Genomic DNA, 19,878 nt, shown 5'->3' with positions numbered 1-19,878 from the left:
GTCAGAGTTACTAACATTTAATTTCGTCAAGTAAGAATATAGTGGTCTTACTTGCCAATGTGGTCCAGCAACTAAGGTAATTATTATTTATTACGTTTAGATTGGGAGAATCATCATCAGTAAAACAGTATCATGGCAGGCCCTCAGGAACTTGACAGAAGTTATAGAAATGATACGGTGATCCAGGTACCGAATGCTGTAATAATTAGTACAACAAATGTCATTTACAACTCCAGAAATAGTAAAAAGAGCCACAAATAGTTATCATAGAGGGCAAAACTTTCCATTTCTTTATTCCATTTCTTTATTATCATAAATCACAAAGCTCCATTGATGCATATTTTATCACAGCACTCTTGCCATATGTGATCTGAAGTTCTGAGTGCATCCCCAGGGACCACAGTTACTGATATAGATAATCAAGAATTCCTTTTATCCTCCTCTCAATGCTGCTACAGCTCAGATTGAAATTAGCATCTTTTACAATGAAATACCAGTTGCTGTCACAAACAGACATGACAGCTGGAGAGAGAGGCCTGTTTATCCAGTTATTCTTCATGTTTCCAGTTCATTATGGTTTATTAAGATGTGTACTGTAAGTTCCTGAATGAAGAGACTTTGAGTTTTGCACAGTGATTATCATTTAAATAGAGGCATCGAGAAGCTGTTCTCCAAGGAGGGAGTGGGCAGTGATGAAGGTCAAAGATCAAAAACATCTTAATAAGCACTTTTAAATGATAATTATTTATTTTCTCAAAATAAGTCTTTATGCATGGCTTTATCTTGCTCTCATAGTTTGAAAATCACTTTTCATTGCAGAAGCATTTTGAGGGGAGGTTGATAATTGTCACTCAACATGTATTGAGAATCTACCATGTGACAGGAATATACTAGATGTGTCTACAAGTTTTCTTATGACACAGGTATTCATGACATCAATCTCATGACACAGGTAGTAGGAATATATTTTAAAGAAAGACATCAAGTTACCTGGCTAATATCACAGAGCTTGTACACAGATTTAGGCATCCCAAAGGTGCCGCTTTTTAAAACTATCCCCATATCACCTGAAAATTGTTTTTTTTTTTTAATTAGACTTTGCAGTTATTTTTGCTGTCCAAAAGTAACATAGAGGCAAACTAAACAAGTTCTTCTCTCCTGATAATATTTGCAGCTACCATTTATTGTGTGTTTCCTATGCACTAGGCAAGGTACAAAATGTTTTATATTGATAACCAAATGTAATTCTTTTGAGATCAGCATTATTACTCCCACTTTTCAAATGAGTGAACCTGATCAAAGAGATTAAGTAACTTGTCTGGAAATTTAAGTAACTTGCTCAGGGAGAGGCAAGAGCATGATTTAAAGTCAACCAGACTGCAACATCCATGGCTGAACCCCCACCTGAGACTATAGGAGCTTACCAGAGGATGGGGGGAGTGAAATGGGAAGGCTTATGGCAGTGGCTCTCAATAAGTGACCCTGGGACCAGCAGCATCTATATCCAGATGGTCTTACTCGGTAGACAGTGCACTTAACCATTACACAGTACTGCTACATTGTGTCTTCCAAGATTTGTTAGGGAGTTTGCATCTCATGTTATAGCTAATGTGGACTTATTGACAATTACTTGGTATACTTCCTTCACCCACCATCAGTGCCATCAAACTACAAGAATTCACTTAGGCACCAAGATGCTGCTTGCTGATGAAGAAAAGGTAGTGAGCTGTATCAGAGACTGGAAGACGCTAATGTGTCCCATTTCCTCTTCCTGGGCACACAGGAAGAGAACATTTGCCTGCCTCCCTTGCTGTTAGGTTGAGGCAGGGTTCTGGCCAATGAAAGGCATCTTTATTACTAACTGTAAAACACTGAAAGATCCTCTGCACTTTCTGTCTTTGCTCCCCTGGTGACTTTGAGGAAAGATTTCTGCCTTCTACCTAGAGGAGGTAGAGCCACCAGATGGAAGCAGCCCAAATTTCTGAGTCATTGCTTAGAGGAAAAGTACTCAGAAGGATCACCTGACATAAAGCTGAACTATGAGGTGAGCAAGAAATAGACGACTATGGTGTGAAGCCACTGAGACTTGGTGTTTTTCTTAGAGTAACTAGCATATATTACCCTATTTAGCGGGCAGTTCACACTTCAACCCTGTTTGCAGTAATGGCTTTGAACCCTCAGATAGCACCCTTTCCTCTTCCCAAGAAGATAATAATAAGTTCTAGTGATTCACTTATGGTTCCTTTGGATTAAGGGTGGAATCTTGCATGGAATCGCCCTCCATCTACATAATTACCATGATATATTAACTCAAGACCGCTGGAAGTCCTGTCCTACAACCAAGGTGATTATTAAAGGGAGTGCAGTCCCATTAGGAAGTTAAATGTCCTGCAAAAAGGAAGAGAATGAAGGCTTGGAGATCAGCAATAATTTTTTATAGAAATTTAAATAAAAATGATGAGGGCCAGAACATAAAGTGGTAGAATAGAGAGAATAACATAGATTCTTTGGGTATGTCTGAAGAAGACAGCAATAAACACTGCTAAGCAATGTGAAATGCAGTGTCCACCAAAGTAGTATACAGGCAGTTTAGCAGGGAGAGAGGGGACCTAGTGGGAGGATAATATACTGTACAAGCAGGAGCAACGGCATGGAGTTCCTGGAATCTAGTTTCACATTAGTCAACTACTGTGTGACTGCTAGGAAAGTCACTTAAACTCAGTGGATTCCAAACAACATGCAGTGATTTCTTCGTGCTTGAGTCAATGTAAATGTAACAAATACATTAGCTTATAAGCTTTATTGGTGGAAATGGCACCTTTGCCTTGATTTTTTAGTCATCCATTTAAATCTTCAGCTCATGTAGTTTGTGGAAATATAAGCCAAATTACATGTGACAACCTGCAATGTGAGATAGATTAAAACGCCTAATTTTGATATTGTTTGCCCTTCTCTCTTTTTTTTTTTTTTTTCATCTATCACTTGCATGTGACAATTTAGAAGTTTATATACTCTCTGGCCTAATTTAGGATGTTGCTGCATTTGGATTTTTAGTCTTAGGAGAGATATGGCTTGAATGAAGCAGTTCTAATACTCATTGCAGAACTCCTAGGTGCTGAATCTGTAGATATCCATGGAAAAATAATTGTCACTGTGCTGTGTAGGAGTGAATCTTTAAAAAGTTCATGCCAACAACAGTGAAAAGGGCATACTTCTTTGCATGGCAAAAACAGAATGGAGTCATTATAGAATCTGTAGGAAACATTCATTGAGAACTTAAATTCCTTCTAAATTAGCCTATTTCCTGGATGTCTCATATTCATACATCTCAACCTGGGAAGACATATTCAGAGAAGGAGTCCTCTGGGTTCAGCCTGTAAATTAGAATTTCAAACTGCTAACAGTTCATGAATGTCTCCTGTTTTCCCTGGGAAAGCACCAATCTCTAGGGCTTAAATTCACCTGTTCATTTTTGGATTTGGGTTGGATCTGCTAGGAGGAAGCAGATGGTGAAAATCAAACAGGAGATTTTTTAGCTGTTAGGGCACACAGAACAGTTTTGCCAAAATGCCATTTATTGTCCAAAATTCAGAGATGGAGACCATGGTTAGTTGTTCTGGTAATTCCAATGTTTCTAACAGCCACTGTAAAGTGATCATTTAAAAAGAATACACATTTCAACCCCCACAGTCTTAAAAGCACAGCCTACATGCAGTTTAAAAATAAATTTACTTCCTCCAACGCATTACAAAGCAACGCCTAGATTCTAAGTAAAAACAAAATCTAGCTATTCGTGCTGAAAAATTTCCCCCTTTCCACACAATCCTGCTTTACTGCCCCACAAAGCTACACCTAGATTCCAAGGAATAAAAATAAAATGTAGTTATTCATAGTTTTACCAAGCTGAAGTTTGTTCCTTTTTCACACAATCTTGCCTTACTGCTCCCTCCCAATTCCCCTCCGAATGTTCCTTTTCTTCTCTCCATGCTAGTTGTGCTCTCTTACCCCCACTTTCTACCTTTGCAATCCCTCCTTTCTTTAGATGGGGTGACAATCTAGATTTCTCATGTTTTTACGGCTATGTGGATTGGATAATCGTCTGACTGACAGGAATGTGGACTTAGAAACTTCCCAGCACTGAACTGACACAGTGGTATGTTTCAGGGGTGTTGTAAAGCCCTGGGCCATTGGTATCCATGTGCCCCACCATTCAGAATGGAGAACTCTGCCATCAGAAATCAGAACCCCAGTCTGCTTTGAAGCAGGTTATGACTCAGCTGGTGGGAGAGAAATTCAACACCGAAGATACCAACTGGTGAGGATACCATAAAACATGGTGCACAAGTGTAATTTAATATAGGGGAGAACATCAGAGTCTTGGGGTGGGGCAGAGTAATCTATGACTAATTAAGGTCTCATTCAGACAGAGTGATTTTGAACCATCTTTTGGGAAAAGGATCAGAGATAGTTCAAAAGAAATACAGTTTCCTCAAGGTGTGGGAACGATAGGAGCAAGCCTGTGGCAGAAACAGTTCCTAAGAATAAGGAAAGTAACACATTTGGCACAAACACACTTTTTTGACTTAAAAACATTAATTGAGACCTAAAATGTTCCAGTGGACCACCCCCCCAAAAATGAAATCAGTTATAACCAGGAGAAAGGTTGATGGCAGGTAGCTCTGAAAACATGAAATAATACACGTGAAGCCAAACTTTGCAAAGGTAAGATTCTATAGGCTCAGGAAGTATCTTTATTGCTATAATTATCAACTAATAAAACTATGTTTGAGTTGTTTATATGTGTGGGAGGGGTCAGTTGATAATATTTGGCCAAAAATACATCGTGAGTTTTAAGAAAATGTTAGCCACATGTCCATCTGAAAAAAAAGTATTGTTTATGAATTTCTCAAAGTCTCTAAAAACTTACATATGGCATTTCCCCTCCTAGTTTTATTGAGGAAACTCTAGATTATCCTAGAGGAGGCCCTGTGAGGAGAGGCTGTTCCAAGGTAAATTATTATTTCAAATTTATTGACAACACCTCCTTAATTATATCTTTGTTGACAGCTAGTCACTTTGTGTGTGCAGAATTTGAAACAATGCATATTCCAATTTGCCTTGGAACCAGAGAAATGTTTAACAAAGCATGTGTTTTTGTGTGTTTGTGTGTGTGTGTGTGGTTTTTTTTTTTTTTTTTCCCTGAGGCAGGGTGTCACTCCATCACCCTGGCTGGAAAACAGTGGCATGATCTTGGCTCACTGCAACCTCCGCCTCCCAGGTTCAAGTGATTCTCATGCCTCAGCCTCCCATGTAGCTGTGATGACAGGTGTGTGCTACCACACCCAGCTAATTTTTGTGTATATGTATGTGTGTGTGTGTGTGTGTATATATATATATATATTTTAGCAGAGACAAGGTTTCACCATGTTGGCCAGGCTGGTCTCAAACTCCTGGTCTCAAGTGATCTACCCACCCTGCCCTCCCTAAGTGCTAGGATCACAGGCATGAACCACTGAGCCTGGCCTGTTTTTGTGTTTTTGATAGTTAACATTTGTTGGCAAAAAACTTCCTCGGTTAACCCTTTCCACATATTCTCCCATTCCTTGCTCTCAGACTATCAAATTTATAAAATCACAGCAACTCTAAAGGAACAGAAAGCAAGAGCAAAAATAGAACCGATGGACCATTGGGTTATCTGGTACACCCAGCAGAAGATAAGCCCAGCACTGGCCAGGTGGGTACAGCATGCCAGCACCCTAGACGGACATGCTGGGAGGAGCTGAAATGAGATAGGAAGGGGAATAAGAGCAACTTCCAAGCTTGGGCGCCTGGACTTCACTTATTTGACTTTTCTTTTGAAAAATTAAATTGCTAGATCCAGGGCTTACCTGTGTTCAGCTGAAATATAAAAAATCACTCACCTACTCAACTGTAAATTATTTCAGATCATTTACAATTTCACATAATCCTGACCTCTTCCGTTCTCTCAATTAGTGTAGATAATGATAATTGAACTAAACTATGTAATTAACCTCATATCTACCTAGATTTTTCTTTTTTTGCAAAACCTCAAAGAGAAACGTGTCAAACTTGTATTTTATTTTAATATTTTCGTGTTCCTTGAAAATTCTACTTACTCTCACAAATAAAGAATACTTGTCAGAGCTGCTTTTCAATTTTTTAAAAAACAATTTTTTTTTCTAAGCTCTTTCCATAAATTGTTTATTGTTCAATGTGGCTGTGACTTTTCAATGCAGTTACTTATTTTTCATGCCTTCAGTTTGGTAAAAATATTTCTTTTGCCCAGAATCAAATGCATAAAAGGTTTCCTTTCATCTCAAGGATGCCAGTTATTTTGTTATCTTCTATGGGAAATTAATAATGGTGGGGTCAAGGTGGGGAAGGAAGTTAGTGGATCCCTCTAACTTAATGACTGCATATTGTAATAGAAATAACTCATAATAATGATGCAATTCCTCTCTTCCCTTCTGATAAACAAGACCATGACTTAGTGGTCATTCTTTTTCTTTTCTATTTCTCACTTACTCCTGTCCTAGTTATTCAAATACCTAGCCAATGACTTCTAAAGGTGCCACCACCTGAGGTCAGCTATGCTTACCAGAATTAGACATAAGGGTAGAGATGGATGCCATAATGACTTCTGTCACACATTGGCTCAAGGAACTTGGAAAGCCCAGGGCCCAGGTACTGGCAGCACTTGCCTGGAATATTCTTCAGTGCTCATAGGATCCGTCTGGTCTTAAGTTTGTTGAATCCAGAAAGGGTGGCACCCCTGTTTCCTTCCCATGTCAATCCTAGTCTGTTTTGTCCAAATTCCCAAACAACCTCTCAGATCTTACGTTCTGGGTGGCTCGTGGAGGATGGAAGTGCTGCTCTCCTAGTTCGCACTCTATCCTGCATACTTCTCAGAGATGTTTCCCATGATTCATTAAGACATCTGGGTTCTTGATTCAGAACATTTCCCATCATGAAGTATCCTGAGAGCATTCTTTTATATAGGTTTTCCCCTAAGAAATAATGTAAAAACCTAGGGGGAGAAACATCGATGTGCTAATCTCCATTCCACTTCACAAATTCATATAAATGTTCTTCAAGCCACAATTTGACATGAAGGAATGGTACCCTAATGAGCAAATGTTATGGTAAGGGGTTCATCGAGGCAGTTATTTTAGACATGTACCTGGGCGGGTTGTGAATCTTCAGCCTAAAACTCTTTCATTAACAGCAGATGACCCTGGTCACTGACAGGTGAAGAAACAGGCCTTTCGTCAGCTCTGCAAGCCACAGGGCCCAGCAAAGCCTCCTGCCACTTGGCAAAATAACCATCCCACCAAGAGCTGCATAAGATGCTTTTTAAGTCCTATGACAAGTGCTTGGGCTCCCTCCTACAACCATCTTGATACTTTGCAAGAATGGTAAACATAGACTTAGGGACTTCCATAAACGTTTAAGTGCATGTGAGCGCCAGGGCAGCAATAACTTTAGAAAGCAAATGCTGAACAGTGTTTTAAGTCTTTTGCTCAATATTGTCCGGAATGGTGGGCATGCAGCAGTCCTTCCTAAGAACAGGAAGTCACCCGATTTAATTTGCAAAGTTAACGTTAACCTCAACTAAATCAGAGTTCACTGGCAGAATGGTTTAGAGGTTTTCAGTGTCTTTCTGGCCTTGAAATGATAAAGGCAGAGAAAGTAGTTTTCAAAGTCAGTTTGGTTTTATGAAATGTTCACCAAAATAATCATAAGACAGAAGATAACCAAAGGAGATAATCATAATCAGAAGAGAGCATGATCTCCAATGATAAAATTATCTTTTAAAAAAACCCTTGACCATTAGAATTTTCTGAACTTGTGGAAACAAAAGTCATGATCTTGTTTTGCACTAGTACCTTCCAGTCTGGAGACCTAGGTTCTAATTCCCTAATTTATAGAACAGCATCTGAAATGCCATTACCAATCTTTCTTCCATAGACATTTTTTTAAGCCCTAAAAACCTTATTTTGCTCATTTACTTAAAGTCAACTCATGGTAATTTGCACTATTTGAAGGAAGTGATATCATGGTTAGCAGAAAGCAGCAAATAATTTTTAAAATGACGTATTTTATTCTTTGGAAGATATTTTAGGTATCTGCATTTAAATAGCCATATGTCTCAAACTCTAGAAACTGGCAACATTTCAAATTAAATAGTGCATCCCTGCTGAAAGGATGAGGTGGTATACTGTAGTATTATAGTTACAAAACAGGCTTCATAATTTTGGACAGACTCAGGTTCAAGCAGTAAGGCTAGAATTACTAGCTGTGTGATCTTGGGCAACATATTTATCTTCTCTGTGACTTCATTTCTTCAGCTACTAAATGGTGATGATATTTGTACCTCATGGCATTATCAGGAATAGATGGGATAATACTGATGAAGTGCTTTTGACAGGGCTTGGCCCATGGCAAGTGATTCTTATTTTATATGGCATATGGTAGGATCCTCTTTCCTGTGTATTCTCTCTAATTTACCCCTCTGAGTGACTATATGGGTTAGAGAAAATAGTACATCTTGCTTTTCTTAACAAAATTACACAGAGTAGTTTACAAGGTCAACCAATAGCCTCTAAGAAAGAGTTCACATGCACCACAGGCTAGGAAGTACCTTGGAGGACCTCTGATACCTTTCCTGATCTGATGTCTGTGCTCAGACTCCTATAGGCCAGTCATCTGCACGTTCCCCTCTGGCTGCTGGGAACTCACTGCTCTCCAGGAAAGCTCACTTCACTGTAGGGCAGTTCATCATTAGGAAGCTCATCATTTTGCTGGGATAAAATATGCTTCCTTGGGATAAAATATGCTTCCCACTCATTGACCCTGGTCCAGGACTCTATAGCAATGCAGAATAAACATATTTTCTATTTCACATGAAGATATTTCAGATACTTGAAGAGGATTACTGTGCTCCCTCTAAGTCTTTTCTGTGTCAGGTCGGCTATTTTGAAGACTTTCAACCATTTCTCATGTGGAAGGCATGTTGTTGAGCCCTTTCCTGGCCAGTGGCTACTTTCTACACAGCTCAGGTACAGTGTGATGAGTGGAACAGAACAGGACATCTCAGTGCACCCTGACCAAGAGAAAGTAAAGCAGGTTGGAGCCATCCCTGGAAACACTGGGTATCTAAAGGCCTGAATTTGCATCCTGGGTCTGCCTTTCTCCAGCAGAGTGGTCTTGGGTGAGGCACTCAACCTCTACATGGTTTGCTTTTCTCACTGGTACATGTTTGTGTTAAAGTTTATCTAGTCATATATAGTGGATCATATTAGCCTTTTTGATCCCATTTCTTCATCTAATATAAACTATTCATTCAGGTTTCATTAAACTTGTATGACTGGCATACCGTAATGTGCATGTCCATGCCACAAATTAAAGCAAAATGTAATACATGGCAAATCAAGCTAGAAGCCCAGAGCAGAGAATTGGGAACCTGCACTAGGGTAACCAGGGCTTCAGTGGTTTATTAAAGAAGTATTTGTTGTGCACTGATTATGTGCCAGGTAAGATACTGGGTTCAGGGCATATAAAGATGAACAAGAGAGTTCCTGTCCTTACCCTCAAGGAGCTTGGAGTCTAATAGACCATCTATTAATGGGCTTTTGGGGGCACTGTGGACAATGCCCTTACAACCATTGTTCCAGCTTTTATTGGTACAAAGATATAAACATGGCAATCCCCTGATCACCCAGTATGGTCCCAAAGGAAACCAGTTTAGTAGGGAAAAACCTGATCTTAATGAAGGCATGTTGACTTAATGATTTTTTTCTCCTAAAGTTTTCTCTGATATATATCTTTTTTACAAATCATATATAATGTGGCTGATGTAACCATGGGAACTATCTACATTATGATCTGGAAAAGAAAATAGATGCCCTACTCTTAAATTGAAAATGTATACTATAATAAGGAATACATGAAAATTGAACTTTACTATGGCAGTGGTTCTCAACTAGGGGTACTTTTGCTTCTGGATTTGACATTTGGCAATGTCTGGAGACATTTTCTGTTGTCCCAAGTGGGAAGATATTATTGGTATCTAGTGAGTAGAAGGTAGAGATGCTGTTAAATATCCTACAATGCATAGGGGACTTCCTGTTCCAAAGAATTTGCCAGGCAAAATGTCAGTAGTGATAGCCAGGGTGAGAAACCCTGCTTGGGAAGAGGAAGCAGTAGAACTGAGTGGTGAAGACCACAAGCGTGGGAGCCAGAGAGTCCTGTGTTTGAAACCTCTTGTGGTGACCACTTCATCCTGCCTCAGTTTCTGCATCTACAAAGCGAAGATGGTAACAATACTGAATTCAAAGAGAGGGTTAGAGAGGTAATACACATGAAGCACTCACAGTGTCTGGCAGAGAGGTATGGCTAAATAAATGGCGGTTATTTATTTATTTATTTTTTTGCTCTGTCAATTTTTCCTCTGAATACTACATGTTTTGACATGAGTGAAATAGATAGATGTAGCCAGAGAAATGTATAACACTTGGTATTTCATGAAGAAATCTGTTGTTTTCCTGTGTTTAAAGAAACAACTCGAAACAATTTGATCTTCAAATGTTAGCCAGCTCCATGAGTCAAATAATATCCTCTGTGCTGAGCTGCCTGAAGTATTCCACTGAGATGCTAACTGCCAAATGGATTAATATTTTAATGACTGCTCAAAGAGTTTATTTTCAAATATGAGTATGCCTCATATTTTTAGACTGAAATAAATGTTCCCCATATTATGGAGATGAGGGTATCAGCTAAGCATAAAGGTAGACGCAACTATAACACTTCAAAACTGTGATGTTAATGAAGATGTACTTTGGTTGCCAGCTATTATTTGCTTTAAATGCAATTTGATATTAATGGTAGCGCAAAAGTGTTATTTAATCTTTATTTATAAGACGAACATCCTTGGGAGATCTTGCCAGTTTGTGCAAAGTATAGGCATACATTTAGATTCTTACTTAATATTCCAAAAAAGCCTACAAGACACATGCTCTCAAGTGTGGTGCTTGCTTTCAATGATGTAATGATGGTTGTGCCTCTGCAAATTGATGTGAAGTGTTTGATGCAGGGAATCAAGGGATTTGAAAAAGAAATATTGGAAACTGTATTGTTTCTTGCATTAGAAAATGAAGATGAGATGCAATGACCTGTGAGTGTTTGTGTCTCCCCCAATTTCATATACTGAAATCCTAACCTACAATGGAACGGCATTAGGAGGGGGAGTTCAAGGCAGTCATTGTGTAATCAGGGTAGATAGAGCCCTTATGAATGAAATTCTTGCCCTTAAAAAAAAGGGGACCCCAGGCAGCTCTCTTGTCCTCTTTCTGTCATGTGAGAATACAATGAGATGATAGCAGTCTGCAGCTCAGAAGAAGGCCCTCACCAGAAACGGACCATGCTGGCAGCTTGATCTTGGACTTCAGCCTCCAGGACCATGAAAAATAAATTTCTGTTATTAGTCGCCAAGTCTATGGGATTTTGTCATTTCAGCCTGGACAGAGTAAAACATGAGAACATTGGCACCGGTGTGGGAGGTGGGCACGGAGATGGCTGTATCATCCAGTTAGTTTCTCCTAGTCCTTCTCTGACCTTCAACAGTGGTAGGTAGGTGATACTGCCTACTCTACATGTTTATTCAAGCCATTCGCATGGGAAAAGATATCCTTTGATGCAAAGATTAAATGTTCATTTCTATCTATTTTGTTACTGTTATTTTAGTGCTCAACACCTTTCAAATTAAAAAGAAACATATATTTGGTAGCCCTTTCAAATATAGATAAGATTACTTCTAAATGAAATTTCTTTAGCCAATTTTTAGTTAAATTGCTAAAGAAAATTACGTCTGTTGGCTTAAAAACAAATTATGGTTAAGTTCATCAATTATTTATAATATGTACAATTTAATCCCTTATTAGGATTGGTAAGGGGTTCAAAGACGCTGAGTTTACCAAGTGAAACAATCGTGAATATGATAAAAGATGTATGCTAGTCCTTCAGAAAATATTTTGTATTAATAGCTTTGACCAAAGCTTTGTATAAATATAATATATAATACTTATGAGCACACTTAGTGCTCAATTTATATAAGCTGCTATTTAGTAAGCTGTATTTTTAAATTACTGGGGGAAAGTGGAAATCAAAATTTGGTTCTGTCCAAAGATACCAGCTAAAGAACAGCAACAAAAAAACTTTCCTGTACCTCTTTCCATGCTATTTTGCCCACAACCTTAACTCTAATCCTAGTAAACAACCCTCTCTGGGAACAAGTGGTAATTGAATCTTCATGCTAATTCTATCCTGGCTTTCTTTTGACTACTAGCTCCCAATTATGCCAACATATTACACTATGTACTGTTCTCTGGGAAAATGCTAAGACTACCTTGTTCATTCAGCTAAGGTCAGACCTTAAAAAAAAAAAAAAAAAAAAGAAGAAGGCTGAAGATTTAGCTAAAGACAATTTAGTTCCTAACAAGCATCTGTTTTTCATTTTGGGTGGAAGGTTAACATTGCTTATTTTAGTTATAAACCAGGTGCAGGAACAGATAAGTAGGAGTGTATTAAGAGTTAAGTTTTTGTTATCCTGCCAGATGTTGAACACAGAGTTGTGGTTGCATGGTTGGAGTGTTGGGGTGTTGGGGGCTACATGTCAAAGAAATTTCTATGACCTGGCCGGGCTCAGTGGCTCACGCCTGGAATCCCAGCACTTTGCGAGGCTGAGGCGGGCGGATTACGAGGTCAGCAGATCGAGACCAATCTGGCTAACACGGTGAAACCCTGTGTCTACTAAAAATGCAAAAAAAATTAGCTGGGCATGGTGGCGGGCGCCTGTAGTCCCAGCTACTTGGGAGGCTGAGGCAGGAGAATGGCATGAACCCAGGAGGCAGAGCTTGCAGTGAGCCAAGATCATGCCACTGCACTCCAGCCTGGGCGACGGAGCAAGACTCCATCTCAAAAAAAAAAAAAAAAAAAAAAAAAATTTCTATGACCATCAGATGTATCCATTGCATGGAATCAAATTATCACTTTATTAGTTACCCTTTAATTAGTTGATATAACAGAGGACATGCAGTTATTTAGTCATGATTGATCTAAGACTCAGCACTTAATATATGAACGTAAAGATGGAAAGAGTAGACACTGGGGGCTTCAAAAGTGGGAAGGCTGGAAGGAAGTTAGCAGTTGAAAAATTATTATCTATGGGGTACAATGGTCATTACTTGGGTGATGCATACACTAGAAGTCCAATCTCTCCTTATGCAATATGTGTGTGTGTGTGTGTGATAAACTTGCACATGTACCCCTTGAATCTAAAATAAAATAAAAAGACTCAGTACTTAAAGAGTAGGATCTGTTTATGTTACTACTTGTAAATAGTAATTCAGAGATAATACCACTTTTTTTATAAAGAGATATTGTACATTTTAACAACTTATATATGCATACGCACATTTAAGAGTTAGGTAAAACTTAGGAAAAAAAACCCATTAACTTAAAGATTTCCTACTTTCTCACCCCCCTCACGTCCACCCCAGAATATCGCCAATAATTATTACTAACGGTCACAGGCAAGTCTTATCAATTGAAAGAAATAATTCAAAGTAACAAGGACCATTCAAATATTTAACTAAATATTTGATTAAATATTACAAATTTATTTAACTTGAAAATTCAATTGATTCAATTTTATATTCCTTATGAAAAACCAACACATATTTTTTAAGAATCTATTATGAGCAATATTCTAGTTAGGAGTAGTAGAACTATAAAGAAGAAGAAAGAGCTCCCATGCAAGATACCTCTTTACTCTTTGGAGGTAATGGCATTAGTCAGAATACACTCTAAACTTGTGATTAGATTGTTAAACATTCTTATAGATAGCAAGGATACCCCCATTTCAGGCTATGCTGTGCATGTTTCTGACATTTGCACTTTTGCATGGTATTTTACATGCTGGCCCTTATTGCTTAGGAAGAAGAGATGAGTGGTATTGTTAAAACTTTATGTTTTAAGGGTGTAATAGTTTATAGCTTCCTTTACTCTTTTATAGTGGTTATTCAATGATATATTTGTAGGCCAGATAACCTCTCTTTTATGATCTCTTAAGCTAAAAACAAAAGAAAAATTACATATACCTTGAGGTGAATTGGATCATTTCTATTTTGCATTGCACTTGAGTAATGTTTTGAGTTGAATGTTCTCAGGGTTCTAAAATTAAGTTAATCCATATGTAATTAGGAACATTCTTAACTAGAGAGTCCTGGTTAGCAAGAGATTGGCAGATTATTCTGAACACTAGTTAGCAAACCATGGATAGCAATTAAATAAAAAAAAGAATAAAATTCTCTTTAAAATAGGTTGTTGCAATAACTTAATGTGGTAATATGATTTTCTATTTTTAATTGCTGTAGACAGTGCATTTTTTAAAGCAAAATTTTGTCTTCTGAGAGCTAGTTTCATAATTTTGTACTACTTATGCTATTTAACACTTCAGTAAGTCTTCTGCTTTTGCAATCCCTTTTGATTTGTGATGGATAAAATAAACTAAAGGTTAGTAAAGATAGTGTTGCACCTCTTAAGCAAACAGACAATATTTTGGAGAAACTAAGTATTTCTCTTTATGAGACTGTATGACCTTATGTTATACAGTTATGTTATATTTATGCTAATGTATAATGCTTTTATTCCCAGAACAATTATACTTAACATTGACACTTAAAGATGTTCCTTTTTTATATTCAACTAATGACAACTTTGCTGTATATTCCGTGTCAATAACAGGATTCAGGGAGGGCTGAACCTAATGAACACATGGTTCTTCATTTACCCCTCCCCAGATACCATGTGCTTAATGCTGTGTATAGTCCCTTAGTTATGTCTTCATTTGCAGTAGTCATTTCAGAAGGAGTTGATGACAGTGCCTTCTTTTAGTAAATAACAATAAGTCACAGTCTACTGAATATAAAACCTGTAGATGCTCAGTTGCTTAAAACCACCTTTATTACATAAAATATGTTTTCTTGGTCACTAAATTAGTATGAAAATACAGAGGAGGTTGTTTCTTCAATTAAATGTGAAAGATTAATCACTGTAGCAATTTGTTTCATAATAGAAAACAATTAAATGTCAAAAATGAAATATTTGCTTTTTAAGTCTTATATGTCTGAGAAAAAAGTATTGGAGAAGCATAACAATCTGGTGCTGTTTGCATATATGTTGATTGAGTTGACATGGAGTTTACATATAAATAAAATATATTTAATACTAGAATTAGGTAATGCATTTATTTTTATTATAACTTCACATGCTGTTTTTAGAGGACAAGAAATTTTCCCCATATCTGAAGTAGAATGTGGAGGGAATAAAAAGTGGCAGCCCTGAGTCTTAGCTCTCTGGTATTCTGGGGGTATGCCTTTGGGCGAAAGGGGAAATAACGAGGATTTCCCAAAGTACCATCAAAGTAAAACAAATGAATATAAAAGTGATAAATGCTACTTTTCTATTTCTCTCTTGCTCTTATTTTTGCCACCCTGCACTACTGATGGCAGCACCACCAGATCAGAATGAACAATTAACTGTCTAATTATTCTAGTCACACCAGCCCACAATGAAATCTTTATTCCGTGTTTACAGCAATCTTTGGCAGAGGCTGTCTTGCTGTTTCTAAACTAAGAAGAACTGCCCTTTGGCTCCTCTCAGCATCAGCTGCCTTGGTTTCAGCCCTGGATGCCAATAATCAGACTTCTTTTTCTTCCAAAATGGACATTTTTTTTTTAGGGTGAAAAGACCTATTCTCATCACCCCCCCATATATTCTGGCTGATTTATGTTCTCGCCACTGCAGCTCTTCCTTCCGTGTCTCTTTACGTTTTTCCTTTCTCCATAGAACACCATCAGCAAAACCCCATTTTAAGTCCAAAATTGTAAAAAAATGCTTGGCCAAACAGTGCTCACTACTATGAGAGAAAGAAAAATACAACTACTGGTTTATGGGTAGAGGGAAGTCAAGGGACTCCCTCCTGCTTTTCTGAACTGCTAATTTTCTAGCTCAAAAGGCATTCAATAACTTCTCCACCAGGGTAAAAACATGTCCACTTTTCAGTGGCTCTCTTGATGACTTCCAACTATTTACTTAAATCCACCAACAGCTGCAGGTCTTTGAGAAGCTTCAGAACTTGGGCGATATTTACAAATGTATAAGGGTCTGAGAGGGTAGAGGGTACATCTGAGTCTCTTGGAGATGGTAAGAGAAGACTACTGCACTATGACTGACAGGAAGAGAGAAGTTAATACCAATCCAAAGTCTAGAAGGAGGCAGTGCTTTTACCCAATGGAGGAGGGAAAAATACCTTGGTTAGCCCTCTGGGCTATCTCAGGGAGTCCTCTTCCTGAATGTGAGAGCAGAGGACAAGCAATGCTAGATCTGTTATCCTATGCTGCTCAACTGCTTTCTCCAGACGAACATTGCTCTGCTCTTTCAGGATAGTGGCGTCTTCCTTCCCATTCCAGTCTCTGAACCCTGTGTAACAGTTCCCCTAACAACTCTCAATCTCTCCTCTCAACCCTCAGCACTTATTACAGTCACAACGCCTTTCCGGTGAGAACTGGGTCATAAAATTTTACAGGGCAGAAAGGTAGAAGGGGGCGTTTCAGTAGTATAAACACTGATCAAATTTCCCGGCAACTCTCCCCAAACGAAAGATAATTTTTCTACAAGTATGCACAAGAATGTCAAGAATGCTAAGTCATTTTTATGTTTGTACTTTCCTTTTCCATTTTAATTTTATACTGCCACATGGCACACATGCTAAAAATGTATCTCCTTAACCTGCAGTGTAGCAAACTTTTCACAAAACATTAAAATGGCATATTTTATAGACTGTCCTTTCCCAGGATGCTCAAAGCATTTTTTTTGATACAAAATTAGATCATCTCACGACAACTGTCCTGTTAGAAAGGCACAGTTACTTGAGTATCTGCAGAGAGCGAAAATCAGAAGCACTGAAAAGAAAGGTCACGCCAAAGTCAATGGCCAGAGCCTCAGTAGATGCTGAGAGCTTGGTTCACAGCCTAAGTAGACTCTAAGAGCTCGGTTCCAATTTATGACACTTCCCTCCTGCTCTTCATTTGTCTCTTTTTTCTCTGGCAGGAAGGGATGTGGCCAGCGTGGAGGCTTGACCTCATCTCCTGCACTCAGCTTAACTCTGCCATACTGTTCTCCCACACCCTCGCCCAGCTTTCTGCTGCATCAGCTGCCCAAGCCTGCACCCTGGGCAACATCTGAACAGGGTCAAGCCAAGAGTTGGCAACCACAGGTGCCCTTATGGATTCCTCCAGTGTCAGGACCTGAATCCTTTCAGCATGTCCAACGAGACTGCAAGGGTGACACTAAAGGGAAAAGATTTTCCCAGGTTATATAAATAAATGAAAGGGAGACGCTGGGTCAACTCTCAAGATGGCTATGCCTTCAGGGTTCCCCAGCCAGAGGCGGCTGAGGAAGGTGAGCAGATAGGAACATAATACTCATCTATAAGCGTGGGTTCAAACTCATCCTAGTTTCAACTTTTTGTTGTTCTTAGGTAGATCCAATTCCTTAGCTGGGTCCCTGACACCACCACAGCTCTGAGTGGGTAATTTCCTGTGGTGGAAAGACACACATCAGAGACTGGAGGAGGTCCGGGGACATTTCATTTGAGGGGAGGCGGCTGCAGGTTCAATTTGCTGGCGATTTATAACAATCAGAAAAAAAAATTGTTCCTGGTGCTCGTGCCAATAACAAGAGCATTAATAATAATAGCAACAACATAGTAAACTCCGAATCTACCAGGCGACCAACTCCCCGATTGTCTGGTACTAGCCCCTCTCACTTCCAGCCTGGTCTCGGCAGAAACAAACAAAACAAAACAAGGCTCTGGCGCTGCCTCCGGGCTGCCTTCCAGATTTCAGCCCCCACTGCTGCCCCAGAGGCGGATAGCTAGGCAAAGGCTGCTGCAGTCTCTCCAATTGCTAAGGACACGTTGAGACTCCTCGGTAACGTTTTCTTTGCAAATCTGAAACTTTAGCCCTATTTGACCCCCTTGCCCCCGGCTCTTCCCCCAGAGTAACTACAACAAGCAAAAACCAAACAGCGAGCGCAATTCAGAGCTTTCCTTGGGAGTGTCAGGGCCCGAGGACAGGAAATCCGGGGAGTTGGCGAAGTCCGGCAGGTGGCGGGGACGCGAGTACCCACTACATTCTCCTCCCACAGCCGAGCTCCGGCGGGGGCGCGGCGCGAGGCGCGGACCAGGGATCGGCCCCGTAGGTGCCTGCGCCTCCCCGGAGCCTGGCTCTCTGGTCCCCTTCCCGGCGCACATCTCTGTGCGAGGGACGCGGCCACCCTGTCCCCTCTGCAGGCGGAGGGAGGCGCCACCGCCCGCGGGGCCAGCGAGGGTGAAGCCGTGCCAAGCGCCCCCACAAGCCGCGCTCCTGGATCCCCAGTCACCATCCCCAGGTGCGCGCAGTCCCCGCTCCCAGCGCGCCACGTCCTCCATCTGCCCCGGTGCGCCCCAGCTTCCCTGCTTCCAGAGAGCAGCTCCCCCAGTCCTGGCAGCCCATTTCCATCCCCTTCTCCCACTAAGTCCGAGGAAGTCGAACTCGGAGCGGCCGGTAGGCTCGTCGAGGTGGCAGGGAGTTGCTGGGAGAGCGCAGCGCGGAGCGGGACCGCGCGCGGCGCCCGGGGATTTCGCCCCAGAAGGCTGGCTCGGCGCGCCCGGAATCCCGAGCCCCAGAAGCGGGGCCCGACCCGAGCCCTCTGCGTTACCTGGCACGGCCGGCGACTCTCCGGAGACCTTCGGTCCTGACTGCTCCAGGGCGGGCGTCCTGCTCACATAGCTGCCTCCCCCACTGGGCGGCTGGTGCCCCGCTGGGTCTCTTCGCCCCTGCTCGCGGCGCTGTCCCCGCCCCCCACCCCCCTACCCCCTCTGTCAGAAGTGTCACAGCTTTTCTGCCTTCGGATGTTTCGCAAAGTCTCCGTGCGGTTGCCAGGAGTTGGGGGGTACTGCCAAGTGCGCCAACCCCGCCGATGCCCTGCCCTGCCCTCCCGCGGCCACCGCGTTCGGCCTGTCCAGTGAGAAGAGCCCCCTGGTTGCGGTCACCGTCCCCCGAGCGTGGCGCGCGGTCCGCTTCCCCTCCCTCGCGCCTTCCCTAGCAGGAGTGGCTGCTGCCTGCCTGTGCCGCGGGTCCTCATTACCCTGCTCATGAATATTCTGACAGAGGCTAATGCCGCTGAAGTAAATTGAATTAGCCAATTGGTGCCAGGAATGTGCGCTCCTTCCTTCTGAGGAGCTGTCTGGAACCCCACCAGATGAAAGCAATTAACGTCCGGTTGGCACCCTGTGGTTTAGACCAGTGAGGAGCAAAATGGGTTAATTCTTTAAATGCAGTTTAGATACCGCATTTAAATGTTTCAACTTCTCTATTGGCTGAGAGCGTAAGGAAATGTTAAGAGGGAGAGAGAAGAAAGGGGATGTGTGGACGTGGGGAGGGGGGCGGGGGTATTTACATCTAAACTTTCCCCTGAGGTTGAGGTAATTATTTTGCACAGATTCTGGAAGAGGCAATTGAGGAGTAGAACAGGATAAGGCAAATAAGATCAGAAAGGAAATGAGTACCAACTCGGGTTTAACCTTGACCTTGAGGGTGCAAAAGACTAATTGTTTTCAAGAGGAGAGGTAGGGGAAGATGGCATGTGTGAGGGAAACCTCACTCATCGACTTTTAAGAATTTCTTCAAATGCTCAGATTTCCTTTTCTTTTTGTCCTCATAGGAAAATCTTAGAGTTATAAGCCTTTAACTAGAG

General features: G+C 40.8%; 1 protein-coding gene across 1 annotated transcript in view; it reads right to left on the bottom strand.

Moving 5' to 3' along the window:
* Positions 1-19,238, bottom strand: part of CDH20 (cadherin 20) — a 222,361-nt gene extending 203,123 nt beyond the window's left edge. Inside the window, exon 1 of the mRNA XM_004059490.5 lies at positions 18,841-19,238. The gene's annotated coding sequence lies outside the window, so the exon portion shown is untranslated. The remainder of the gene's footprint in view (positions 1-18,840) is intronic.
* Positions 19,239-19,878: the final 640 nt, after the last annotated feature.

The sequence above is a fragment of the Gorilla gorilla genome, chromosome 17 (assembly GCF_029281585.2).
Source record: "Gorilla gorilla gorilla isolate KB3781 chromosome 17, NHGRI_mGorGor1-v2.1_pri, whole genome shotgun sequence".
NCBI classification, from domain to species: domain Eukaryota; kingdom Metazoa; phylum Chordata; class Mammalia; order Primates; family Hominidae; genus Gorilla; species Gorilla gorilla.
The sequence above is the reverse complement of the archived record's forward strand: the minus strand, read 5'-3'. Positions and strand labels throughout refer to the sequence as shown.